The sequence below is a fragment of the Chinchilla lanigera genome, unplaced genomic scaffold, assembly GCF_000276665.1.
Source record: "Chinchilla lanigera isolate Chin_1 unplaced genomic scaffold, ChiLan1.0 scaffold00031, whole genome shotgun sequence".
Lineage (NCBI taxonomy): Eukaryota > Metazoa > Chordata > Mammalia > Rodentia > Chinchillidae > Chinchilla > Chinchilla lanigera.
In genome coordinates, this window is record NW_004955432.1 from 8636012 (window position 1) to 8655211 (window position 19200).

The 19200-nt window shown below is 40.5% G+C and overlaps 1 long non-coding RNA gene across 1 annotated transcript; it reads right to left on the reverse strand.

Annotated features, from left to right (window-relative positions):
* Positions 1 to 6623: 6623 nt before the first annotated feature.
* LOC106148886 lies at positions 6624 to 15655 on the reverse strand. Its single transcript, XR_001234640.1, has 5 exons — positions 15577 to 15655; positions 14574 to 14983; positions 12279 to 12394; positions 11064 to 11220; positions 6624 to 9832 (listed from the first exon to the last, which is right to left on the reverse strand). It is a non-coding gene; the product is annotated as an uncharacterized LOC106148886 (long non-coding RNA).
* Positions 15656 to 19200: the final 3545 nt, after the last annotated feature.

Here is a 19200-nt window from a genome sequence, read left to right on the forward strand (position 1 = left end):
TCTTGCTTCAGTGCCTCCTCATTTTCTTTCTTCCTCTCTTTCTTTCTTTCTCTCTTTCTTTCTTTCTTTCTTCTTTCTTTCTTTCTTCTTTCTTTCTTTCTTTCCTTTTTACTTTAGCTTCTGCATTAGTGCTTGTAAATTGCTTATGGTAGGTAGCCTTATTGTTAGTATTGAGAATTTTTAGGAAATGACTACTTCTCAGAGATGTCTTCCAGGCTGTAATGGTGGATACATTGTGTCAACTTGAGAAGTTTAGAAGTTTAACTAAGAGACTCAGCAGAGAGCCAGGGTCCTTACTTTGTAAACATCATCATCCTGTGCAAGAGGAGGGCAGGGAGATGGTGTGAGTGCCACACCTACCCTAGAGAGTGGTAGCCCGCTTGCAATACAAGAGAGGAAAAGAGACGTGCTCTCCCTAGAAAATGAAAAACTGGTGACTATTAATTTGCCACCCTTGACCATATGAACAAGATTTGTAGTTATATAACCACATCTAGAACAAACCAAAAAGCTATACACAGTAAATATCCTCTCAGTAAAGTGATTTTACCTTCAGAGAAGAAAATTGAAAAGGAATAAGAGGAAAAAATAGAGATATAGTGGAAGAGAAAGAGATTAGAAGCAAGGCTGAAGGACAAGGGAAGATTATACAAGCTTTGGGAAACTGATGAAAAAGGAAGAAAGGAAAAAGGAAGAAGCAGAAACAAGAAGAGAAGAAAAAAAAAAAAGCTAGAAACAACACTGACACTCATAAGAAAATAAGAACAAAAAAATCGAGACCAAAAAAGCAAAGAAAGGAAAAAATGTCCTCTTCAGGGTGTGTCTCTGCCATCCCTGGTAGATAAAGGAGACACACAGAGGTAGATCCATGTTGGTTGGCCCCAGCAAACCTACAGTAGAATTACAGGAGGGTGGTGGATATCCCCGTAAGCCTGTGCTTTCAAGTCTACTGAAGTTCAGACTGATCCTAGTTTCTGGCTGTGAGGCCAGAACCTAAGGTTTTCAGCCCACAACTCCTCAGGTTCCTCTTGCCAGCTTGAGCTTGGCTCCCCGACCCTGGTTGTCTGCCGTTGCTATTCCTCTGACACAGGGAGCGACTAAATGGAGCCAACTCTCAGGTGCTGTGAGTCCCAGGTTTAGCTGGCCCCTTTTCAAAATGGTGACCAGCCAGTCGCCCTCTCCTGGGGATGTCTGAAAGAGAATGAGTCACCAGTCACTGCAGCCCACAGCACCCACTGCTCTATTCCACTGGTGCATTTCTGTATGGAAACTTCTGGAATCACTTGTCTCACACTGCAAGCTGGGATTTAGGGAGAAAGTGCCATTTACCACCTTCCTCTTCTATTTTGCAGTCCCTCTCTTTGCTCTCCCTGTGGGCTTCAACTCTCACTTCAGATCCTTGCTGGGTGCCGGGGATCCACTTCTCTCCCTCTTCTCTTCCCCATATTGCTCTGTTCCCACATCTGGACTCCAAATCTTGGAGAGACTAATTTGCTGCTGCTCACGACTCTGTCGTTTTCCTAGAGGTCTCAGAAGTGGTCCTGCTCACCATGGCGTCACTGATCGTTATGCAAGTGGGGGCTTTCTGTGGTGATTCTCATCACACAGTTCCACTGAGCATCATCTTATTGGGTGCCTTTGCAGTGACTTTAACCTTGTCACAAGTCTTTGTCTGGGCTCTGAGGCTGTCTACTTTGAAACTGAGGTAGAAGTAGTCACGGTCCCACAGCTCTTCCACTCTGTGCACCTGCAAAGTTAGTACCATGTGGACACTGCCAAGGCTCATTGCTTCCACCTTCTAGAGCTAAAGCCTGAGCCATACCAAGTCTGTATGAGCCATAGATGGGACACCGGAAAGTGCTGTGCTAGAATATGGTGAGCAGAGACCCAATGTGGTCCTGAGCAGTGAGCTGTGATGTCCCACAGATGCCCTGTTGCCTTCCTTAAAACCATTCTGGGGCTGGGGATTTAGCCCAGCAGCACAGCACCTGCCCGGCAAGCTCAAGGTCATGAGTTCAATTCCCGGTATCGGAAACAACCCTCTCAACAAAAAACTATTCTGTTCTCAAGGCCCTGGCACACTGGGCCTATGAAGACCATGGCAGCCTCAGAGATCTCTGAAATATTTTGAGGGTCATTCTATGGTCATGATGAAGAATGCCTGGGGTTTTAAAATCCATATTAATCTCCTTATTAAACAGTTGGCTTTTTCTTGAAACACACTTTTGTGTTCTTTGTATGTCCAGGGTAAGAATTTTCCAAATTTTTAAATTCTGCTTCCTTGGTAATTATACATTCAGTCTTCAAATTATTTCTCTCCCCTTATATTTTATTATAAGCCATTAAGAAAGCCATTAGCAGAAGTCATGCAGCCTCCTCAAGACTTTGTGTTTAGGGATTTCTTCCACTAAACTTCCTAGTTCATCACTTTTAAATTCTGTCTTTTAAATAATCCAAGTCATGAACAGGACATAATTTTGCCAAGTTCCAGCAGCAAGTTCAGTCATGACCAGCCTCACTCACACAAATCCATTGCCTCCTAAGCACACATCCCAATACTGCTGCACTGGAATTAAGTTCCAACATGAATTTTAGAGGAGACAAAATATTCAAACCATAGCATACTCCCTTTGTGATATTTGGATAATTCAGTAATCTTTCTCAGAGCACTTTGCCCAAATTGTTGAAGCCATGGTATCTACTTTAGGATTGCCAAAATGGATGTGAGTTGGTAGGCTGAAATCAGCAGAAAGGCCTACCCTCAATGTAAGTGGACATTATTGAGTGACCACGGCCTGTATGAAACCAAAAGGTGGAGGAGGGGTGAATTCTCTATCTACTCTGTCTCTCCTTTCTGTCTGTCTTTATCTTCTCTTTTCTCCTTCTCTTCCCCAACTTCTTTTTCTCCTCTTCCTTCCCTTCTCCTTACCCCCAGTTTCTGAAGCAGGACACCTTTCTTCTCCTGCCCTTGGACATAGAACTCTAGGTTCATCAATCTTTAGACATAGGGACTTTGCACCAGTAGGCCCCAGGTTCCCAGGCCTTTGATCTCAGACTGTGAATTATACCCCTGCCTTTCTGCTTTGGAGACCTTCAGGCGTGGACTGAGCTGTGCTACTGGTTTCTGTGATTCTCCACCTTGCAAGTGGCTCGTCCTGTCTTGGGACTTCTCGGCCTTCATAGTCACATAAGACAATATTTCTAATAAATCCCGCTATCTGTTATCCATCTGCATATCTATCTGATCTCTTATTTATTCTGTCTTTCTGAAGAACCCTGACTAAAGCAATACCAAAACACAGTTTCATATTAAAAGTTTTATGGACTAATAGTATATTGAGAAACAACCATTAAAGGTTTTTTAATGCGATATTGCTCTATTGGTCATAAGCTTGTCAATTTTTTTATCACCACACACAATCAACCATCACTGAAATTGTATTTTCCCTTTTCAGATCACTCCCTGAAATATATAGGAATCTATTTAAGGTTTGATGAACAAGGACAGTGCTTGATGCTCTCACCCAAAATAAACAAGTACAACCCCAAGGACATTAAAGGTGCTCAGAATGTGTTTTGTAAGTAGCTGTAGCCACTAATCCTTTCTGCTCTTGCTAGAATCAGAAAGGGGAAAAAAACGGCATGAGGCTACTGAGTCAGCATTTGTCACTCTGTGTCTTCAAAAAGCCCAGAAATACCTCTAGAGAAGCCTTTCGGGTCAGCATGACTTTAAATATTTTATGGACATGTGTATTCATGACTTTGCTACACATTTCTGATGACTTACAAGGGACAAAGTGAAGTGGTTTTTCCTGCCATAGAAATCAATGACCCTCTAGACTGTACTTCCAGAACTATGCACTAAAATCTCACAAAAGAACATACCTTGCATATTCACATATTAGGTTAACTAAGAGTACAGGCAGCTGCAAAGTGTTTCCTATGTTTAGAATACTGTGCTGAAGTCCCATGATTCAGACCCCTGTCCAGCTCTTTTAGAGACATTCTGAAGTGATTATTGTTAGACTTTGCAACTTATGGACAACTAAGAAACAATCTATGATTTTCTTAAAAAACTATAAATTGAATTCTTGAGGTAACCAAGACTCCTAAAGAATGCTATATTCTAAAGAAAATTTTAAAGGATTGAAACCTGTTTTAATTTAGTTCCAAATAGATGCTGCTATTTACAAATTCAAATTAAGAAACTTTAATAAAAGCAGTATACCAGGGTCCATGAGTAAAAAAATAAAATAAAATAAAAGCAATATATACCAAGACTGCCTCCCATGTTGTCCAGCCAGAAATTATTTTGATTCAAGATGCAGTATAGAGTTAAAAATTATTTCAAAAGAATTTAAAGTTCAAATTGTTTGCTAAACCCAATTGCCTTCTTTCTTTTCCTGTACCCACTCCTACTCATTTGGATTTATAAATTTCTGCTACAATTTAATTTTTCATGGTAACCTTTGAAGTTGTTAGTATATAATGATCTGCCATTCCACATGAATACAGCATAAACTGAATCACATTGAGAAATTCTCCACTGTTTTCCACTATTTGATGCATTGTAAAATTCAAAAATATTTTATGGATATCTAAGCCCAATGACAATTCACTTAGTATATGGCTTAAGAGGACTTCAAAGAACTGTGCTAATGTAAATATAAAGGCTTCATTCTGATTATTCAGTCATGGCTAAAATAACGCTTGATATCTAACACATTTATACAACAACCTGCTGGATTATCATTTAATAATTAATAATATCCTAAAGAGATGATATCAAGCCAAGAATTGATGTTGTTACCTGAGTTAAGACAAAAATATCTATGTTAATAATTTTAGAGGGGCTGGGGATTTAGCTCAGCAGCAAAGCGCCTGCCTGGCAAGTGCAAAGTCGTGAGTTTGGTTCCTGGTACCGGAGAAAAACCAAAAAAAACAATAATAATAATAATAATTTTAGAACAAGACAACACATCTGATTGATTCATTTTAGTTGTCAGTGACTGGATAAGGGATGCCTAGATGTGGCATTGTTTCTGAATAGGTCTGTGCGTTGGTCCATTTTCTGCTGCTATAACAGAATACTCTAGACTTGGGTAATTTACAAACAATAGAAGTATGTTTGACTTCTAGTGCCGAAGGCTGGAAAGTCTAAAAACATGGTGGCAGCATCTGTTAAGGGCCTCTGTGCTGTTGTAACATGGCAAAAGGGAAAGTGACCATGTGGGACACAGAGGAAATGAGGAAAAACCCACCCATCAGGAAACCCTCTGTGTGATAACAAACTCACAGCCAGGGTAACAGTGTCTTAATACTATTACAGAGCCAATTAAATCACCATGTGAGTTTTGGAGGGGGACATCCACACCACAGCAGTCTGTGAAGCTGCTTCCAATGAAATAGCCTAGTTATCGCATAACCTACTCAGATCCTCTTGTACACTTAAGATCATCTCTAGATTATTTGTAGTCCTTAGGATAATGCAAATGGTATGCGGATAGTTGTACTATGTTGTTTAAGGAATAATGACAAGAATAAAAGTCTATATTTGTTTAATATAAATACAGATTTTTTGGAAATACTTCCAATCTTTGGTTGGTTGAATTCATGGATGTGGAAGCTGCAGATCTGGAGGTCTAATTGTGTATACTAACCAGAAGGTGTACAGTGTTTTCCTAAGACCATTCACAGACACTTCTGGCTGTTTTCTCCGACATATGGTCCTTTGAGCTTTGATATGGTTGTATTACCATCCTTAGGCAGTAAAATATGAGAAGAAAATGCATTCATGGTGCTATGAGACAGTTCATGATTTCCACATTCTTTTTCACTTTGTATAAAGATCACGGGAAGCCTGCGCCAAGATGAGACACCCGTCAGCCTTGGTCCCCACATGACTATGGTCAACAGGCGTCCCTATGCTTGACCACAAGAGAAACGCATGGTAAAAATTTTACTTGAGTTAAAATATACAGACTTGGGTGTTGTTTGTTACCATGACCCAACCTAGTATATCCTCACTGAAGCACATATCAAACTGGACTAAAGGAAATCTTGCCCTTACTTGTATAGATATTGTTGAAAACACCTCCAAAATGAGACCCTCACGTTAAAAATAACTAGACTTCATGATGTTTGAAAGTTTTAAAGTCATAGCCTTGTTTCTAAATTCTTAATGATACCTTAGAAGAATCAAGAAAAAGTTTGTGTGAGGATCACAGTTTGTCCTGAGGACATAGTAGAAAGTAAATTCTTAAACATCTCTTTGAACCCCTTATTGAAATGGATGCACTCACACAAACAGCCTCATCTTTCAGTTTGAGGAGCACCACAGAGGTTTTCTGCAGCCTTCTGAGACACACAGATATCCTCTCCATGAGGAAAAGGGGGCGGTCTACCCTACATCCTTTCTGTTCTAGGAGTTTTCTTAAAAGGGTGATGTTTTTTCTAATTAACAGTAAGAGGAAATCTATCATTCTTGACTCTTCTCTAAACTACCAGTGAATGAATCTCTTCCCCTCATTAAATTTAGCACAAGCTACAAAGACACAAATAAGAAGTTATCATAAAATAAAACGTTGGAAAGGAAAACACATAACAACATAGCCACTATGGTTTATATTTTACTGTTTATTTTAAAGGGGAAAACTCACAATAAAATGATTTTTTTCTCATTAGGAAGATATGACGTGTAAGCATGTTGTGAAAGAGAATTCTCTGATGTCCTAACTTCCCTGAATATGTTCCAGGTCATGATCCACCTGACCTGAAGTTTGTTCCTATAAAAATATTTGTTCTATAAATTTTTGTTCCCTCACTCCTGCAATCATCAAACTAGAACAGTAACAATCTGTGTGAGGTTAGATATTTTCCTTCGCAATACTTAAATTGTTTAGTTCACTTCTCTATAAAGGTAAAAACATTTTATTTAAATAAAACCACCTCTATAAATGAGCTATATATACTTTCTTAATAGTTACTATAGTAAATATGTAGGTAGGTAGGAAGATTGCCTGACAGATAGAAGATAAATAGTTAGATAGGATACTCTCATGACCAAGCAATCATAGATAAGATTCAGGCATAACTGTGGATTGATCTAACATACTCTCAGTCTCCAATATTTATGTGGTTTAACAGTTCTCTTATGTGCAATTGTTTATAAGTAGAGTTCAAGGGCCAAATGTATTAAGATAAGGAAAAAATATTATATCTTCATTTTCACTCACTTTTGATGAAGCATAGCATTTCTTTCTATTATAATAGAAAAGCTATGATAATATTAGCATACTTGTGACTTTGTGAGACAGAAATCACAGATATTTTCATATCACATTATAATTATTGAAAATATCTCAAAATATTATTCACTATGTCAAAGGAAATCCATTATTTTGAAATATAATTATAATACTTTATTAAGATACACACTTCTTTAATGCATAAAATAACAAGCTCTTGTAGGAGATCTAATAATTACCATAATTTCAAAGTAGTAAAGAGTATAAATAATAATTGGAAATACCTGAAATGTCATGACATGAAAATACACATGATTTTTACTGGTGACAAAGTTGTAAGTATTACTAACATGACTGTAGTTTGTTTCCTACATTCACAATACAGGGAAGCTAAATTTCAGAGATTAGTAAAAATAGAGATGTTATTTTCTTCCCATTCAAATTTAGGGAGCTAGCTAAATTCCACCTTACCAGTCCCTTGGGTGTTGATGTACCACAGTTTAAGAATCCTCAGACCTCAGCTTAAGAATCCCTGGGACTTCAACTCCCAGGGCATGAACCAAACTCCCTGGTTAGAGATTCTCACCCTCTTAGCCTCTCATTGCCAAACGTGTATGGATTCAAAAGACTCAGTTCCTTGCCAAGGACAAGAGACAAAATCTGGACATTCAGAGCCAAAGCTATACAGTCCTTAAGAGAAGGGCCTTTGTCTCTGCTGACAATAGAAAGGATTCACTGTGAAAAGATCATTAAGCACCTTTAATGTTTGGTTAGCTTGCCTTTGAAGGCTCTGGAACATACCACTGAGAGAATTCATCTCCCACTGCATGGCGAATACGGCAACGGAAAAGATGGATTAGCGTGTTTCTCCCACGGGGAATAAATAGTCTCCCAGTTTATGTCTAGTTAAATCGGCCTGTAAGTTTCCTCTTGATTTAAACCAGTTTGGCTTGGTTTTCCATCACAATAATCCTGGTGCATGATAATCACTGAAGACAAATTCATTCACCAACCTTTTCATGTGATTTTAGTCATGCTGTATTAGACACTGCTCAGCATTTAACCATAATGATTGATTCTCAAATGTATTTACCGTTGCAGTACATTCAAGTAGAATTATTTTCTCTCCCTATCCTCACCACTCCTTCTGTTTGTTCACAGTGTTCTAGTTTTAAACATCAGATAACCAAGCTCACTTCATGTTAGCTTACTGTTTTGCATATTTCAAGATAATATTTTAAACACAATCACTATAACCCTGCACTATGATTCAGAGCGTTGAATTAAAAGACAAATAGAGGCTTTACTGATGCCAGGTAGGAAATAATTACCAGCTGACTTTATGAATGGGGTACAGAGAAACAAGTTTCAAATAATACCTTACATTTAAACTGTGGTTTTTATATTACAAATATATGATTTTTATATTTCAAAGAGCAATCAGCAAAAGTCTGATACTATAACCTATCCCCCACCACACACACATATAATATGCCTGCGATCACAAATGTACATAAAACAAAGTGTCTTTGACAGTGTAATGAATGGAATTTATTGCACTCCAGTCTTGCAGCTGAGCAATCCACCTTGGGTTGCATAATATACCGGCAATTTAATGGCTTCCCTAGATTAGAACTGTGCTTTTCTTTTTTGATAAAAATATATAGGAGTTGTCCCCTACAAAATTAGCTTGCCATTCCCCCACTAATCAAAGTTACATTGTGGTTAGACTACCAGGAAAACTTGGAAGTGTCAACACCACACTAGGCAGTTGAGACCATCTTCAAAATCTGTCTCTTCTTGTTGGCCCAGAAGCCTCTGGAAACTCCCTTCTCTTGAGATTTCTGTTCTGGGAGCTCAGAGATGAGGCCAAAGTCGGCAGCCTCCTTGGATCATTGTGAGAAATGATAATGTTGGTCAATCTAATGAAGCAATCTAAAATAATTATGGAAATGAGGAAAAGTGTACAATTTAACTTTGAATCTATTTTTATAGATCTTTTAAAACTCCTCCAAATTGTTTCAGATCAGCAACTTGGCTTGAGAAATAGAGTTCTCTCTTTGGTGAGGGTAGGCAGCTATGTGATTTTCTTTTCTTCCTCTCTTTTCCTGATGGGGGTTCTGGAGCCCACAGGGCTAGAGTCCCTGGCAGAAGACACATTCCAAGTCTTCTGGGGACATGGTGTGCGTACCTTCATTTATGCGCTGAGAGTTCATTACTGAGAAGTGTGTGCTTTGGGTGGTGAATAAAAACAACAGGCCCCAAATAGCCTGCAGCCAAATTCATTACCTGTGGATTCAGCACTAATGATTTGGGGAGAGCACTGGTGGTTAATATTTCATCTGTTTGGCCCCGATGTAAGGACAAGGCTCAAAGGCAAGCCCGGCACTGAGACTTTAGCCTGAATTTCTGCTCTGCAAAAGGCTGATGTCGGCAAGAACCAGGCTTATTGGAAAAGAACCATTTTTCTTTGGCTTCTGCTTCTTCTAAAGCAAAGCCCAGCCCTTGGGAAGCACAGTCACCCAGGCTGCTGTCCAGAGGCCGGTTCCCAGTCCCATGGCCCTGGTCCTTTAATCACAGGCTACCTGGAGAGCAACAGAAGAGGAAGAATTGGGGTTTGAACTCTGGATATGGTTTTGTTATGGATCTCACTGATATTCTGAAGACGTCAGAGACAGGGGGGTACATATATTAAAAATAAGATCATTAAAATAGGGGCTTGAAGACTGACAGCTGAGTACTGGATCATTCTTAATGTGAGTCCTAACATTCACTTAAACCACAACCGGCTTCAATCACTTTATCTCTAAATTCAGCATTTAGGAAGGAAACAGGGACACTGCTCACATGGAGTACAGACATTGCGATAGTTCCCCAAGTCAATCCAGGTGATGTAGGATTTTTACCTAAAATACCTAGATAAAGTAAAAATTTGGATGTTGATCTGGTTTAAATATTCACTTCAATTTTCCATTTGAATTTTCACGTTTTAGAATTCCTTACTTCTTACCCTTTCCCAAAATAATTTGAGGTAGCTAATTAACATCTGGAGGGCTGGGGATTTAGCTCAGTGGCACAGCGCCTGCCTGGCAAGTGCAAAGTCGTGAGTTCAATTCCTGGTACCGGAAAAAAAAAAAAATCTGCATAGTAAAATATAATGTTTAAGAAGAAACCAATCAGGCTAAGAATAGCTAACATTTATACAGAGCATATTACACCAACTATGATCCTAAGCACGTTACATTTTAAACTCTTTAACATAATCTGAAGAAATAGAGACTAATACTGTCTCTATTTTAGAGATGAGAAAACTGATAGGTTAAGAAACTTGCTGAAAGCAAAAAGCTTTGAAGAAGAGGTGGAACAGAATTGAGAGCTAGGCTGTCCGGCTCCAGAGTGTGTGTTAACAGGTAGAGAAGCAGTGATCATAACATGCAGTTACCAAAGATGGCCACAAAGGAGGCTAGGCATCTTCATGGCCAAAGCATAAGGGAAGCCAAATAGGCCAAAAGTAATGATGTTTAGGACATGCGCATGTGTACACAAGTACACATGCACATACACACACACTTCACCCAGCCAGGAAAACTGAGTCTTTCTTCTCAAGTGAAGGTGTGGGTGGGTTAGAGTGGAGGTAGAAGATGATGCCTGCTACCACAGCCAATCTGACAGCAGCATGTCACATAGAGCTATTTGTTAAATGAGTCTTTAAAGCAGACTGAAGGTATAACACCAAAACACCAAATTCAAATTCACAAATTCAGTAAAAATGACTATTCATTCAATGGAAGCAAAAATCAGTAAGATGCAAATTACCATCTCTCTGATGACATGGTTTGATCCAGAGATAGAAACCAAGTTCATTCAGCCAAATAAAATAACTGCACATCCTCCAGGCAATTCTCCCATCAATTTATTTATTATTTCTTCTAAGCAGCCTGTCGGCAAGTGTTGAGCAATAGATGGTTTGAACCTAGAAAAGGGGAAAAGTGCATTGCTGATTAAAAGCAAGGTAGGAGTGGTGATATAGTTCAGTGGCACAAGTGCCTGCCTGACAAGTGGAAGGTCCTGAGTTCGATTCCTGGTATAAAATAAAATAAAATAAAATAAAATAAAATAAAATAAAAGCAAGGTATAAAGGATGTCCCATTAAGGTCAAGAATGTAGTCTCCTCTCAACCTAGATTTTATTTGAAAAAAATAGAATCAATCTAGAGAAACAAATTGTATTTTTAAAGCCAATTAAATCGTGTTTCTTAAGAACACAATGATGAATTTGTGTTTTTAAAAAGCTAAAATGAGAGAAAAAAGAAACACCAAAATGTAACAGTGGTGACAGTGATGGTACACATCAAGATACAGCTTCACAAAGAGGAAAAATAAAATGTAGGTGAATACTTTTACTTTTTTTTTTTTTTTTGCTATTTTGTTTTTAATGTTAGCATTCCCTAGACTGCAGCTTTTTTTACTGTAGTAATAACCCAGACTAAAGCCTGGGCACTGTATAAAATGGGTGATTTCATTTTTTTAAGTCCAGGATAATCACATACCTGGCACCTTGCAGTTCAGTGTGAGATTTTTCTGGAAAGTGAGATCCACAGATAAACATCCCTCTGTCTCATTTATCACACCCTCTACCGCCTCAGCCTCTGAGTCAGTGAAACTGTGACTTGCAGACCAAGACCTATGCCGTAAGCAATCACCTTATGTGAGAGGGTGCTCACCAGTTCTGTTTTGTTAGGATCCCTAAGCTTGCTGCAGGCGACAGATTGCATAATTTTGCTGATGAATGCCTCATGCTGTTCTTAAGGAGAACGTTTTTTTTTGCTCTCCCCGTAAATGGCTGTAAATCCAGCCCGGCCTCATTCCTGTCTTTAGGTTGACCTCATCAGTTGTAGGCATCTTATCAGCAAGAAGCAGCCTCTCCTAATGGTTTGATAAATATTCCAGTCTCCCAAGAATTATTTATCAAGAGATTCAAATCGTGGTCAGTACTTATAGCAGCTATTACTACAGACTTAATACCAGTTACCCTTTGTACTTATCTCTGTAACCAGAGAGGCTGAAAAGCTCCTTTTATGTCTCCACTCCTGGCCACTAAAAACTGAGTTCATTCAGAATTTCCTCCTGCCTAGGGAGCTCACAGACCTGTAATAAAAAATGAAGAAAAGATTGAGTGAATGTAAAATAACATATAAGTTTCCCTGGCATCCACTGTCAACCTCCAACCCTGCCCTAAATATGGTACAAGGGCAAAGTTTTCAGTGATGGGGCAGCGGGGAGTAGAAATAAATCTCAATGCCTTTCACTTAGTATAGCATAAGCTAAAATGCTTTCAAGGTGATACAGACTTCCTTCTGGCCTCTTCACTTTAACAAAATTAATTTACAGAGTCTGAAATCTGAAGAATATTGGGATGGGGAATTTTAAAATTTTGCCAGTTCCTGAAGGAAATCAAGTACTTTGTCCTGCATAGCCTTAACACTATATATTTGATAAATTAATTCTCAAATCTCAATTACTGGGAAGATTGAGAGGAACTGCAAAGTCAAATCCTCACTGTCCTTCACGGGAAACTGGTACCATGAGATGCAGTAAGATTGTCTGTGAACTCTTCCATTAGGAAAAAGGACACAAAGCCGAGCAATGAGGGGCCTCCTCAAGAAAGCTGAAAGGAGTGCTTGGAAGGAGGCCCCTGAAAATGCTGAGACTCAACAGTCTTTAAAATTGTCTCTGTCTCTACATTTGTGTTTAGTTAGATCCTCTGTGCAGGGATGCAATGTTCAGAGTCCCAGCCTTTCAGCTTGACTTTTGTAGGACTCACACATGTCTACAGCATTCTTTAGTTCCACCTGGAAGTTCTTCCCTTTGTATTCCTTTGTTGACCTTCACAAGCTTTTATATCGGGGAATTATAAGTACCCATTTCCCTGACAAGATCACAGAGGTTCAGGCAAGTGTAAGCAATTTTTCTAAGGCCACAGAAACAGGGAGATAGACACATCCTGTGGTTATATGCATAGCTCTTTCCACTGTAGCCACATTGCTACCAAAAATCCGGGGACTGGGAGCTGATGGATGTGGGAAGGGGGCAAGCCATGTGCAAGAAGGATAGCTCAACCTGTCAGTGGCCATTGCTGGGACATACACTTCTAACTTTGATTCATATGCCTAGCTGTCATTTTTGCACAAAAGGAAATCAGCTTTAAAAAATTCTCTAGTTTTCTAGCACGTATAAAAATATCCCTTTCACAGTTCTTCATTTCTTTCTCCATAGGGTCGTGCTCTCTCCATAGTAAGCAGCTATATTCCCCTGATGGCTTGTCAACATCTGAGGCTGACTTTCCCCAGGAAAGTTCCAGTACCGGTCAGCCTTTGTCCAAAATTCCAGTGGTGTGTCAGGGTGAGAGGGAAGGGGATGGACTGAAGCAGAGATGTGTGTTCTCCTCTGGTTTGCAGGTCTCTGGCCTCCTCCTCCCTTGCCAGGCTCAGAGCCATGCCCCTCCAAGCTTTCTGATCAGTCCCTTTAATGTGAAGAGGGCAGGGAGCTAGCACTATCTGGGATGACCTGTGACCGGCAGAGATTGTTCCTCCATCTTTGCCCAATAACTGAGCTCCAGATTTGAACTTGGCCCCAGGACACCTAAGGCCATGAAAAATATTTCCTTAAAAGATCTTGGTAGCATGAGATGCATTAAAAAGTTAAAGTCCTCTCAAAGTAATATTTTTTCTTCAAGTGGAAAAACTTGCTAAATCCATGACCTCAAGGTTGACAGTTGCATAATTGTGGACTGCAGTCAATGGCCATAAAAGATTTTCCTCTGATTTTTCAACACTTTTCTGTACCACACACATGAGGCAAAGGCGCCATTCGCTACTGTCTTTCAACCCCTACTGCTTTTTTTGCCCAGAGACAGAGAAAAAAAAATTCCTGCTGGATTCTTCTTTCTTGTACTGAGATTAAATGGTCAGATAGCGTATACAGGGCCACATTCCAAGTCCTTCAGAGGCCATTTAGAAGTATTTCGTCATTGCAACTGTTGTGTTAGGTTTCATGTGCTTGATTCTCAGCCACACCAACAGGCCCAGACCTGCTTCATCACTCTCCTCTGAGACTTTTTCCTCACTGCAAGCCAGGAATCTTCTCACCTTCTCCTACATTCTGAGGAGCCAGTGGGAGAACACATCCTAGTTCAGTAACTTGTGTTTTCACCCCCCTAGCCTTCAGACTCCCATCCCCAAATGGAGATTTATCCAAAAACATTTTATTGCTTCCTAACTCCACAGGGTGCTTCAGTTCATCTTTGCTATTGTATCTCAGGTCTTACCCAGCACGTTTTTCTCACTGATCCGAGTTCTTCTTGTGTGGTCCTTGTGTCTTTTTTCAAAGTTGTCAGGAAACAACACACTTGAACAGAAAACTCCAGGGAAATGTGTGTCAGCAGGGCTTTTAGTTTATGTCCCTCCTTGTCCTCTCTAGCTCCTCCCCACTGTGCCTTTGTGCAGACTGTCAGGGGGACCAGCTGAAGCTGCAGCCCCTGAATGGGATGTGTTCTCCAACTGGCAGAGCAAGCGACCTCCTTGGCAGCATCTCAAGGACGCCAGGGAAGGCAAGGCGCAGCACAGCGACCTCCATGAAGAAGGGTTCTCTGACTCGGGCTAGAAATATCTGTTGTCAGCGTTGCGTAGAAAAAGTTAGGCCTCCCAAAAAGGCTTTCCCGAAAGCTGAATCCATCACCTGGGCAACGAGGCAAACAGAAAGTTCAATGAAAAAAATACATCTCGACATAAACCAGTGCCACGCTCACATGAACGGGCGGCAGAGAGCCTGAAGCCATCTTAATCCCCACATTTTGAATGGCTTTAAGAGAAAGAAAAAGAAATGCAAGGAGAAATTGTAAACTTAGAGCTCAGAGAGGAAGTTGCTTTGGCCTGTCCTGCTCTGATCCTGAGCATCTGGAAATATTTTCTGCGCTTTCACTAGGATTACTTGTAATTAACCAGCTTACACAAGTCAGAAACCAACCCAAACACATCTCACAAACCCACAGCACCTTACCTTTGTCTCTTGCCTGGGGACTGAGCTCTGCTAATTCATCTCACTGAGGTGAGGAACTGGAAGTAAATGATTCTAGGAGCTTCTTTTGCTCTTAAAGAGAATTAAAGTTCAACGCGGGAAAAATCATTAAGGAAATGATGACACTGTACATTTCTAGTCCCTGTCACGCTCGTGTATAATCCCCTGTGGTTAAATATTTTGTGAGAGTAATGCTTTATCCTCCACTTTTTCCTCCCACTGTACCTGTCCCACTTAGGTTGGCTCTGCCTTACCTTGCCCGAGGGAAGTTCACATTATAACCAGAAAGTAGAGTCTTCAAGGATCTCTGGCTTTTGCTTTCCCAAACCCCAGACTTTTAGAACCTAGTAAGCACACTGAAGAAATAGAAGGAAGAGAAGGGATTTATAGTACAGGAGAGCACCTTGGGAGCAGCCGGGGAGAGACGGAAGTAAAAGGGATCTTCCCATGTCTAGAGGGAAGTGCAGGAGACAGAGAAGTTGCCAGCTTCCATAGGGACAGAAATTTACATCAGCTTTCTGGCAGTGTCAGGAGAGACGTCCAGAGAGGTACATCCATGAGACTGATGTAAGAATGTGTAATTTCTGAAGTTTCTTGCCCGTCTCTGCTTAGGAACTGAGATTCAAATCTATTCTGGCTGTGATGACCTCAGTAGACTAAGGGTTTACATCAGCACATCTGATGCTATATGGATAGATTCCAATGCCAGAATTAAAATCAAAGGAGAGGAGGAGAGGAGAGGAGGGGGGAGGAGGGGGGAGGGGAGGAGGAAGGGAAGGGAAGGGAAGGGAAGGGAAGGGAAGGGAAGGGAGGGAAGAAGGAGAGGGGATGGGACAGGAGGGGATGGGGGAGAAGAGATTTTCAAGATTATTTATCTTACTTTCCCACGTGTTGGGCTAGTTGTCCTACAGAATCCTGGTTTGAACCATGGAAAATTGCTGCTAATCAACCATCTGTTGACTCACAAAAATGGCAATTTCATATGACTCATCAATTAATAGACAGTTTCTCGCCAGGGCAGGTGCTGACCCTGCTGGATCACTGGGGAACTGTGCCTGTCAAACGCTTCCCTAGTAAAGGTCCCCCACGTAAGCTCTTGCTGTTACCCTGATATACACAGAGCTCTCCTGGAGGCGTTGTTATGATTCCTGACAGAGGAAAAATCAAGATAGGGTGTGAAAGAGAGTTAGGTAGCTACAAGCTGGGAGCATGAAGGATTACAAGTTAAAACACAAATTGACTTGGCAGCCTCTGGTTTTCCCTTTGGGAGGCTTGGTGTCCCTAAATAGGGTGCATTTTCCTATCTTTTTTCTGTGTATCTTCAAATGTACCCTTGTGTTTGTCAGTATGTCTCTGAACAGCAATGAAGAATAAACCAACATCGGTCCCTCAGCTGCAGGCAAGTGATGAAATAAAATCCTTTCATTGATATCAAGAGAAGGAAAAGCTGTGAGTTACGATATGTTAAGAATATGCCATTAAAAATATTAAAAAGTCAGAATTGAATATACACCTATGGGATACCAAAGAAAGGCAGAAGAAAGGACATATCTCTAAACTAGAGCCCAGATCTATACCAACAAGCGAAAAGAACTTCCACAGAGCAAGTGTTTCACTTTGGAACTTCCAATCAGCTCAAAAATCACCTCTTCCTTGAAGCCTTTCATAATGGATTTCTGCCGTCATCATTTTTCCAAGAAAACTTTTTACACAGAATGTGATTCTTCTTTGAGTAATTTAGACACCGGGTTACATAAGCTCCTTCCATATTCAAGGCACTATCTTGCGGGCCATATTTACGTGTAGAAAATACAATCCTGTCTTTAAGATGCTTACAGTCTAGCTGAGAGTTATATTTCTGGGCAGTTTTTTTGTCCTATGCCAAATGTCTTTTTGTCCTATGCCTTATGTTCTCCACTGGATTACAAATTCCCTAAAGACAGGGTTTGTGTCCCTTCCAAAGGCAGAAAGTTGTGCCTACTGCCAAGCTTAGCACATTATCAACATAGAACTCCATGGATACTTGAATTGAGTTCTCAGATTTGCAGGTTAACTGGTGAATACATGAACCACACCTGCTCTCTGCTGTGTTTCTGCTGGGAACAACTGCTTCTGCTTCTACCTATCTGCCAACAAGTTTCTGCAGTGAGGATCAGAGAAGTGAGCTCGTTCCCCACCCCTCCTTCAAGACTCCTGACCTCACAACCAAGATAGTGACACTAAACCTGAAGCCCATGGTCCCCTGCCTAGGTGTTAATAAACACAAGCTTTCTGTCTTTTCCCCTCTCCTTCTACCCTGCTGACTGCTAGGACTTAATGATTTGCTTTTCCTTTAAGTACATTTTTAAATTGTGGATGGTTGTAGAAATCAGCTTTTCTCATTTTAAGTTCTCTGTGTGACCACTGTTGTTTTCCTTCTTCTAATGGTGTGATTTGTTTCTTTCCTGAGTGCTTCTATTTGTGAAGAATTTCACATGCTGGCCAAATTAGATCTAAAGCTCTACCTGTCAGGAGAGGAATGGGTGACACCAAGAGTTAAAATTCTGGAAAGGAATTGCAGTGTCTTAACTTTGGCTTCCCAAAAAGCAGACTCAGAAAAGAATTTTTATTCAAGGATTTTGATCCTAGGAGGTATTAAGAAGGAACAGGGAAGTGTATCAGCCCGTTCAGGCTACTATGACACAATACCAGAGTGTGGTGGCTTATAAACAACAGAAACATTTCTTACACCTTTGGAGCCTGGATCTCTGGATGAGGGTATCAGGTGGGTTGGACTCAGTACCTCCGAGCTGTAGACTGTTCGCCTCTTGCTGTGTCCTCAAATAGGGAAAAGAGGGTGAGAGAGCTCTCTGAGGTCTCTTTTCATAAGGGTGGAAATCCCATTCCAAAACTTTTTCTTCTTCCCCAATACTACATTGAGGGCTGTGAATTTTCAAAGCCCAAACCTTCAACCTATAAGGGAAAGAAAAAGAAGGAAGGGAGGAAAATCAACAGAGGGTATGTTCATGAGTAGATGGCCACTCTGAACAACTGGGGTTCCATCCTACTGAGGACACTCTGGGAGACAGTGTGCAAACACAACTCACCCTTGATCCCCCAGAGGCAAGGAGGCTGGTGATTTATCCATTAGCTCCACTCTACCTCTCTTTGGTTTAAGCCTATTCCTGGGCATTAATCCTATCTTTTTCATCATGCCCCTGAAAGCATAAAAGGCAGAGAGGAAATAGGAGCTTGGGGTGAAAAGTCTTGACTTACACAAAAAGCTAAATATTGAAGTTGTGTTTGCCAAAGTAGACATTTTGGTGTAGGGGTGTATCCAGTTGGGAAAAAAAAAGAGAAACTCTTTTTCAAATTTGCACAAAACCGGCAAGTGGGCTAACTAGCAGTAGCCTTGGTTACATCACCCAGATATTATAACAGATCCTAAAGCAAAATAAGCATCACAAGGTCTGAATTTACACATCACAGTTTCTTTCATGTGGAAAAGATGACACACCAGAAAAACAAGGCAGTTAAAAGCAGCCAAACTTTGTGCTAGGTAATAATTCACTTGGGGAGTAGAGGTGATTCTTAACGCAAATAAAATCTTTGCCATCCATTCCCAGCAATTCTCCAACACCTTTTGCAATAATAATTAATTTGTGATTATCTTGAGCTTTTTTTCCTGTTTCCAAAGACTGCATCTTTTTTGCCTGGCCCTGTCAAATTGTGCCTTCTACCCTCTCCCCAACCCCACCCCTATACCTGAGAGTGAGCCCAGCACCTTCACATTGAGCTACATCCCCAGCCTTTTTTTAAAGCTCTGAGACATGGTCTTGCTAAGTCACTACATTGCCCAGGCTGGGCGTGACCTTTTGATACTCCTGCCTTAGCCTCCT